At 46.8% G+C, this 9413-nt stretch overlaps 1 long non-coding RNA gene across 2 annotated transcripts in view; it reads left to right on the top strand.

Annotated features, from left to right (window-relative positions):
- Positions 1-9413, top strand: part of LOC112548118 — a 50731-nt gene that overhangs the window by 14855 nt on the left and 26463 nt on the right. For both annotated transcript variants that reach the window (XR_003091933.1, XR_003091932.1), the window contains exon 2: positions 1332-1397. This is a non-coding gene — a long non-coding RNA (uncharacterized LOC112548118). The remainder of the gene's footprint in view (positions 1-1331; positions 1398-9413) is intronic.

Raw genomic sequence — 9413 nt, 5'->3', positions numbered from 1 at the left:
TCCAGTCCTGCCACATCTGGGCTTAGGCTGCGAGAAGCCCCATGATCTGGAGCTGGCCTGGGGAGCCAGGTGAGCTTGATACCCTAGCCCTAGTGTCCTGAACCTGCTTTGGAGTAAGATCACATAGTCACAGAAATAAAAAAATTTAAAAAAATCAACCCTCCAGTTTGTAATAATAATTCATCTGTCTGTTTCACCATCTGTCCTTTTGATAAACTGTAACACTTTAAATAAATTCATATCCTCCTTACAAAGCTTTGACTATGTTTCCCTAACAAGTCCTAAGATACCTTTTGTTTATCATATTCAGTACATTCAAACAAATGACACATCAATAAACAGAGATAATTCTGTAGGTGTGTTTGTTTTGTCATGCAATGCAAAAATCCTTCCAAAATACAGTCTGACTGCTTTAAACAAAGACCTGTTTATAGGTTTCAACAAGGGGTTTGTCCTTCAGGCATCACTCAGGAAAAATTTGCAGGTTAACAGGGGCTTTGATCCTGCAAATCCTTATGCAGGCAGGGGTAATCTGCAAATGAGACTACTGACACGAATATAACTTAGTAGTATTGGGCCTCAAGTCACTGCACACTTGTATGCCCTAAAAATGTAGGTATTTTTATGCAGAGCTATAAATGGACAAAGAAAAGACATAGAACAAAATTTTGCTTTTCATTCCACAGTGGTATATTGGATGTAAAGAGTTAAAATGGAAAATGAACTACGGTTTTTAATTTACAGAAGGGCTGTGTATCTTCAGGAGAGGTTATAAAAGTTTCTGAAATATTAATAAATATGTTTGAATATGTTTTAAGAGGTCATAATTCTATTTTAATAGTACACCATTGTAATGATATAATAACATTTTTGCATGATAACTAATAGAATCATCTCAATTTATTAGCAGTGTAACTCAAGAGATCTTATAGAAAAAAGTAAAAAAAAATAAAAATCATTGTTTATAGGCAGACTGAAATAAAATAGATGGTATTTAATACTGATTAATGAATAATTAATCAATAATTGTAACACACCTTCAGGTAAATAAGCACTACTATAGGTATATAAGGATTGACATATTAGGTCAGACTTACTGTCCATTTAACCTGATATTGACTGTGAATATACTAGGTGCTACAGAGAAAGATGCAAGAAACCCACAATACAATAACCTGCCCATAAAAAAAAAAAAAAAAAATGTCTTCCTAACCTCCATCCGTTAGTCAGATTGATGTCTCCATTTTTTTATCCTCTCTAGTTATAGCTGACCTTATTTTTTCCTTGCAATCTGCAAATGTTGCCAATTCATTGTTCTTTTTTTTTTCCAGATATCTTGTAAATGTATTATGTACTACCAGGCTTACTGCAGATGTCAGGATATTCATCGTTACCAGGTTGGAAATTGCCTGTGTTGTAAATTGTCTTGTTTTCTGTTTTACAGTCAGTTTCTAATCTAAAACGTAGCTTTATCTCCCATCCAATTACTAATTAGTTTCCTTAAAACCCTCTTATAATGACAGGAGTAAAAGGACTGTAATACTATATTAAACCTGAATTACATCTAGTCCAGCATCCTGTCTCTCAGAAATGTCACAGAAAAGTGTAAGAACCTGCAGTAGAATAGATATGAGATATTCTGCCTAATCCTACTCTCCAGTGGATAGAGATTAAATTAAAATATGAAACATTCATATGAAACAACAAATAAAAGTCAAAGGTCTGCTAGAGCCAAACGACCCCTTAGCCTAATCCTGCTAGGCCAGTTTCAAAGGCCAGTTATTCACAAAGGCGTAATGTGGCTAGTGTCATATCTAGATGGTCTTGTTATCCATTATGCAAAAAGGTATTTCCCTTTATCAGTTTGGAATTTGCTACCTCTTAATTTCTTTGACTGTTCCACTGTCCTTATGTTAAAAGGCAGGGAGGAACATAGATTCCTAATTTATCTTGTCTGCAACATTCATACGTTATGTACTTTTATAATGTCTCCTCTTAGTCATCTTGTTTTTAAGGTAAACAATCCAAAAAACGTAAATCTCGCCTCATAGACAAGGATTTCCATGCCCCTAATCATTTTCATTCTTTGAACTTACTCTAATGATGGACTTTGACATTTTTTGAAAGACTAAACAAACAAAGTGGATCCATTCTCTTCTATTCACTGTTGCTGACACTAACCAAATCCAGTAGATTGACTGGAAAGAAAGGTTTTCTTTTGCATAGCTTGATCTACTTCTCCTTATATCAGGCTCATCGGGGGAGAGGGCGCGTGCGTGTGTGTGTGTGTGTGTGTGTGTGTATTAGTGCTGTCAACCAATTTAAAAAATTTATTGTGATTAGCAGGGATCCTGGTTTTTCCTGATAAAAAAAATCACAAATTCTCTGCTAAACCCCCTCAAATCTGTGATTAAAATTAAAGGCTCCCCCACAGCCCCCCCCAGCCCTGCTGGTGCCCCTTACTTCCCACCCACAGTCCCCACAGCCTTGCTGGTGCCCCTTGCCCCCCACCCACAGCCCCTTCTCCCCCAGCCCTGCCAGAGAGGACCCCCACCTGCCAGGGGTATGGATCCGGGTCCGCAGCTCCCTGCCCCCACTCCCCTGCTGCTGCGGACTTGGGCAGGGTGGCTCCCTGCTGCTGCGTGCACTCCCTGGAGGCCGGGGAGACCCACGCTCCCCAGATCTGTACTGGGGCAGGTGCAGGCTGAGGCTGCTGCCCAGCTGTGTGGGGCTTGGGGTTCAGGACTGCAATGCATGCCCACTGGGGCCCAGTGGGAAGCAGGACAGGGCCATGGGTAGCTTGTCTGGGTGAGGGGGAGGGCTGCTTCTCCACTGCTGCATGCATTCCTGGTGGGTAGTGGGGATCCATCTGTACCCAGGGCAGGTGCAGGCTGAGGCTGCTGCCCAGCCAGGTGGGGCTTGGCGCCTGGGACCATGATGCATGGCTGCAGGGCCCCAGCCGGGAGCAGAATGGGACCACAGGTGGCTCATGGGGCAGGGAGGAGGGCCGGTTCCCCACTGCTGCGCATACTCCCAGGGGGCAGGGGAGACCTGTGCCCCCCCCCGGTTCTGTACCCGGGACAGGCACAAGCTGCAGACTCGAGCTTCCACCCTACTTCCCTAACCCGGGGCCTCCGGAACTGGTTCCGGCGTGGCTAGGGACAGCGGGGCTGCGTGAGGATTCCTCGCCGGTGCAAGCTTCCCCCCACTGCTGCCCTGGTGACGTGTCTCCAATGCCTGCTGCTGCTTTGGGGGGGCGCAGGACCCGAGTTGACGGGGCAGTGGGGGGGCAAGAAGTGGCAAGGAGGTTTTCCATGTGGCTCCTCTGCTCCCTGCCCCCTGACTTTCCCCTTTCCTCCCACCCGCTCCCAACTCCCTGTGGGCAGGAACTCTGCCAGCCTGCAGGGAGCTCATTTCAAAATGGCAAAATCTGCAGGTTTCTCTGGTAAAATGAGAAATCTGCGTTTGCCTCTGGTAAAAGGCAAAATCCACGGTTTACTTCGTTTTTCTGTGGGACATGGAAAACCTGGACCCCTGGTGATTAGGTGTGCAAGTAAAACAAAATAGTCGCAATTAACTGCTATTTTAATTGCACAGCTAAAAACTTGAAATTATGCACAGAAAAGCTCAAATGTATGCAAAATTATTAAGGTACTTACTTTGTATGGTTGGGGGGTGGGGGTGGAATGTGTGTGTGGGGAATTTGTGAAGGTGTAGAGGGCTGTGTGTGTGTGTGAGCAGTTTGGAGCCCAGGGAGGGGATGTTCTCCATACACCCTGGCAGGTTGCAGGGTACTTTGGGTCAGGAGTGAGGGGCAGCAGCAGGGCTGGGGGAGGCTGTGGCTTGGGAGTGAGGGGCAGACACACAGATACGCACACACAGACAATGCCCAGCAGGTAAGTCTGTGGAGGAGGAGGGGCGGAGAAAGGGAAGGGGTGGGGGGTGCAGATCGAGGCCCCTCTGGTGAGGGTGGGAGTGAGGCAGGGGCAGAGGCAGGCACTGGGGTGAATGGGTCCCTGGGGCTGGCACAGGTTCTGGGACGGATTAGCATGCGGTTTGTCCAAGGGCGTGTGGGACGCGGCTCCCTGCCACTATGCACACCCCCGGGGAAAGGCATGGAGGGCACATGCCCTCTGGATATGTGCCCGGGAGAGAGGTGGACTGCCTGCTGTTGGCTGGGGCTTTGCGCCCTGCTGCCTTTGCTCGGGGAGCCATGTGATGCCATGTTGTGCTTCCTGCTGCCGGGTGAGCAGAGGATGCATGGCTAGTGCGCAGCTCCCTGGGCAAAAGCAGCAGGGCGCAGAGCCCCAGCCCACAGCGGGCAGCCTGCCTCTGCCCTGCACACACATCTGGGGAACATATGACCCCCATGCCTGCCCTGGGGTGTGTGCAGTAGTGGGGAGCTGCACCCCACCCCTGTGCCCCTGGACGAGCTCCCCCCACGGCTCCGTCCCACGACTCACCCTGGCCTTGGGGCCCCATTCACTCCAACACCTGCCCCACTCCCTCTCTCACTGTGGGCACCTTAATCTGCCCCCCTGCCCTGTCCCTCTTCCCTCGCCCCTCTCCCTCCACAGACTTACCAGCAAGGGGCTGATCTACACAGTGTTCAGGCTGCAGCTGCTCATATGTGTTTGGGTCTGTGTACATGCCCCCTGCTTTGCTGCAGCTACTTGGAGTCCATGCCTGGGCTGCCCTGCAGTCCTCTGCACTGCCACTGCTGCCCCTCTAGGCAATGGTAGTGGAATGGAGCCCTGGTGTGGGCTCCAAAATCACATGCACAATGAACACATTAAAAAAATGAACACACACTGTGTGTGTATCTGTGTGTGTGTGTGTGTGTGTGTGTGTGTAATATAGCTAGTATGTAGTAGTATGTGTAGTATATAATGTGTGTGTGTATGTACACTACACGCACACACTAAAATACCTGATCTTTGATTAAAATTAGCTTGTATGCCAAAGCACAAAGAGGTAGATAGTATGTATATATGTGTATACGTACACACACACACACACACACACACACACACACACACACACATACATAATTTATATTGTGTATATATATCAATTGCATTGTATATATACCAGTATATATAGAGACCGCTTGAAGAGGCTGGCAATTGATATATATATACAATATATATTGTGTGTGTGTGTGTGAGTGTGTGTGTGTGTGTGTGTGTGTATACACATATATTCATACTATCTATCCCTTTGTGCTTTGGCATATGAGCTAATTTTAATCAAAGATCAGGTGTTTTAGTGTGTGCGTGTAGTATACACGCACACATGCACACACACACAGTGTATATGTGTGTGTGTATAAACAAACTACATTTTAGTTTAATATATATATAACTAAAATACATGATTTTACCAGTGAGTATCCTAGGGGTTTAAGATTACTTATTGGGTGCATCTATACTGCAGTTAATGTGAAACAATAAACTCCAGAGCTGTTTGAGCTGGAGTACACTACTCCCAGGTGCAGTATCCACACACGTGCCTGGGACAGCAGCAATTTGAGCCAGGGTGGGCTGGCAGCAGGCTCAGGGGAGGACAACCCCAGGCTCCAGGTGGCAGCACTGGGTGGCAGAGGGGCTGACTGGGACATAAGTGCCAAAAGTGCAGAGCCATGTGGCTTGATGGCAGACAGGATTCTGGTCCCCCTGCTGCCTGGGCTGACCAGGTGCAATTTACAACAATGGTCACCATCCACACACGCATTTCATCACAGTTAATTATTCTGCCATATGTCCCCATCAGTACTATCTTATGGAGGAGTTGATTAATTTACTGTGCCCTAATACTGTGCATGAGTAGATGGTGATGCTTTACTGTGGAATTAGCTAATTAGTCTGTGTCACAGTAAAGTGCATATGTAGATGTACCCAGTGTCACGTAAATTGGATGAAACATTATTTAATGAATTGTGTGTGTGTGTGTGTGTGTGTGTGTGTGTGTATAGGTAAAAAGTCCCCACAGGGTGTGGGGAATACAGCCCAGTCAGAGCCAGTGCCTGGCAGTAGCAGGGGCAGTGGTGGTGTGGAGCTGTGCATCATCATTGCAACTCCCCCTTTACCTCCTATAATGTATGTACCTTTCTGTTAAGGCAGTTAGATCAATTGCACAATTGTCACAGATACTGGACACTCACAAATCCAGGTGAAGATGATCACAGCAGATTTCATATACTGGATGTTATTTCTAGCCTGTATGTTTTATTGTTTAGGTTAGTAATTCTCAACCAAAGTGGCATAGCACAAGCACAAGATGAATCCATATCAGGGGCAGGCAATTATTTTGGGTGGAGACCACTTACTGAGTTTTAGCAAGCTGTCAAGGGCTGCATTGGTAGCTCTGCCCCTTGACAGATGTCCCGATCCTGGTCACTATATTGTGAGCAGAAGTCCAACCCCCTAACCCCTTAACCTCTCCCACCAGAAGTCCCTCCCCTTGCCCCAGAAGTGCTCCTTTCAGCAAGAGGTGTTGCCATCTCGGAACCAAAAAATACCAAATTATGTTCTAAAAAGTGAATATCTACAGCATTCATTAATTTGGTTTCAAAAAATGTTTTTGTCTTGATGTACATGTGTTTTTGTAGTGTACAAAGAGGTGATTGCACAATAGCTGAATATGAAGTCTTCCTTCTGTATATTGTGGGGGGTAGGTATAGGTTTCTGGGGGGCTGTGGGTACGTGGGGTGAGAGAGCATGTGTGTGGATATGTGGGGTGTGGGTGGGTATGGGGTTTGTGGGGGAATGGGTGCCTGGGGGGTTTGCAGTGCAAGTGCATGTGGGACTCAGACTATGAACACACACAATGTATATATATGTATATATGTGTGTATATTATATATGTATATGTATGTCTGTACACACACACACACACACACACACGCATGTATGTACACCCCTGTGCTCCCCAGGAGCCACATGGTGCTGAAGCAGGGTGGGGCCAGGAAGGGAGTGAAATGGCTGGGGGTAGGCGGGGCTAGGCTGTTTAGTCCTGCTGTGGCTCCCCCTGGGTCCTACTGCCCCTGGCTCTTATCAGCTTTGGCAGGCTGCCAGGGCAGATAAATATTAATTTTCTGAATTTTTTAGGGGCCCCATGGGCCAGATAGAATGGCCTGGCGGGCTGGATCTGGCCCACAGGCCATATTTTGCCCACCCCTGATCCATAGTGTCAAAAACATTCTTATCTATTGTGATTTTTCTGAGTTGTTTGCAATAGAAGAATTGCAGAAGAATAGATCTATTATTTTCTGTAGTCAAAAAACTGAGTGAAAACTAAGAGTTGGCATTTTCTGAGGGGTGTGTTGAGTCAAAAAGGGTTAAGAACCACTGAAGCAGAATGCAGGCAAGGTAGCCCTTTAGAGCAGGGATGGGGAACCATGGGCCAGATCCAGTGGGCTGGGGACTCCATTTTCCAGCTGCCCCTGCCATGTGGCTTGTGCTGGTCTCCCTGGAGGCCCCAGCCTGTAGTACACATGGCAGAGCAGCACAGGGGGCTGCTCCAGAGCTGCTGGGAATATAGGACAGGGGCAGCTTTCTCCAGAGCCAGGGCAGAGCCGTGATCTGTAGCCGGCACACTCCAGGCAGGGGCATGCATGCAGGGGATAGTGGCTCTACCCTGGCTCCTTGGAGCAGTGACAGCTAGTCTGGAGCTGGGGCAGAGCCATGATACCCTGCATGCGTGCCCCTGCCTGAAGCCTCCAGGCTACAGATAGCGGCTCCGGAGCAAACTGCCCCGTCCCACGTTCCCTGCGCTGGTCTGCTGCATGCACTGCCAGCACAGCTGAGGTCTCCATGGAGACCGGCACAAGCTGTGTGGGCAGGGACAACTGGGAAATGGAGTCCCCGGCTGACCGGTGGCCCGGAGGTTCCCCAGCCCTGCTTTAGAGACTAACCTGTTCAGAGAGGCATAAGCTTTCATATGCCTGCTTAGTTGGATGCTATGAATGGACTTGCAAAAGTTGGACTTGTAGAATACAGGCATGGTTTGGCCAAAAGCTTTCATTATTTCATGAGTTCCAGATATATAAGACTAGGTGGAAACTATTTTTAAAAAATGAACTATTGATAATGGATATAACTGGCCTGTCAGCATCAGAGTTTCTTCTCCTTAAAATCCTGTAGTAACAAATTGGGGGTTAGATCTAAATAAAGATTTACATGCCTAAAGTGTACGTTACACAGAAGTTAGGAACCTGATTTCTAGTGGATCAACTGTAAAAAGCCCATCAAACCACTTCTTCAGCAATTCCCTGCAGTCGAGGATGATGGTTTTTCATGATAATCTTCCCTGTGGGTCTGAAGGTGGCTGATGAGGCCGATCTGGGATTGACAGAGTCTGCTGCAATTCGAGCATGTGTTTCTGTGCAGCGTGGATAGCTCCAGATTCTTCATTTAGTCCATGACACGTTATTTCTGCTGCTCCTGCTTTTCCATCTCCTGTAGTGCTTATAAGGTTTCAGAGTACTGAGATCCTTGCACCAGACTCTTCCTTCATTTGGGGCAGTCCTGGGCAATAGTCTCCCACTAGTTGATATCGATGTTGCAGTTTTTGAAGCTGGTTTTGAGTATGTCTTTGAAGCACATTCTCTGCCCTCTTTTTGAGTGTATGCCTTGAGCTGGGAGAACAACGCTTGCTTCGGGAGTCTGGAGTTGGACATCCATCTGGATGACATGGCTGGTTCAGTGAAGTTGATGTCAGAAGATCGTTGCCTCTGTTCTTGTGGTGTTTGCTTGTGAGAGGACACTGGTATTGTTGCATCAATCTTCCCACTGGGTTCGAAGGATCTTCTGCAGGCAACATTGATTGTACTTCTCCAATGATTTGAGGTGTCTCCTGTATTTTGTCCATGTCTCAGCTCTGTACAGTAAGATGGGAATCATAACTGCTTGATAAATCATGAGCTTGGTTTTGGATATGATCTCACAATCTTCAAACACCCATTTCCTCAGGCATCTGAAGGCTGCACTTGCACATTTGAGGCAATGTTGGATGTCTTCATAGATGCAGCCTTCTGCAAGAGAAGGCTTTCAAGGTACAGGAAATACTCAATGTTCTTCAGAGTCTTGCTGTGAATCTGAATTACTGGAGCTGGGGACTGCTCATTAAGAGCTTGTTGATAGAGGGCCTTAATCTTCTGAATGTTAAGTGTCAGTCTCATTTTCTTGTATGCCTCAGTAAAGTCGTCAATGATTGCCTGAAGGTCTGCTTCTAAATGAGCACCCGCTACAGCATCATCAGCGTACTGGAGTTCAATGATTGAAGTTGGGGTGGTCTTAATATTGGCTTGGAGTCAGCTGAGATTAAACAGTTTACCATCCATTCAGTAGTTTAGTTCCATTCAAACTGAAAGCTTGTTGGTGGTCAGATGTATTATTGTGGTAAGGAATATC

The sequence above is a fragment of the Alligator sinensis genome, unplaced genomic scaffold (genome assembly GCF_000455745.1).
Source record: "Alligator sinensis unplaced genomic scaffold, ASM45574v1 scaffold896_1, whole genome shotgun sequence".
Classification (NCBI taxonomy): Eukaryota; Metazoa; Chordata; order Crocodylia; family Alligatoridae; genus Alligator; species Alligator sinensis.
Note: the sequence above shows the minus strand (reverse complement) of the source record. Positions and strands in the feature narration are given on the sequence as shown.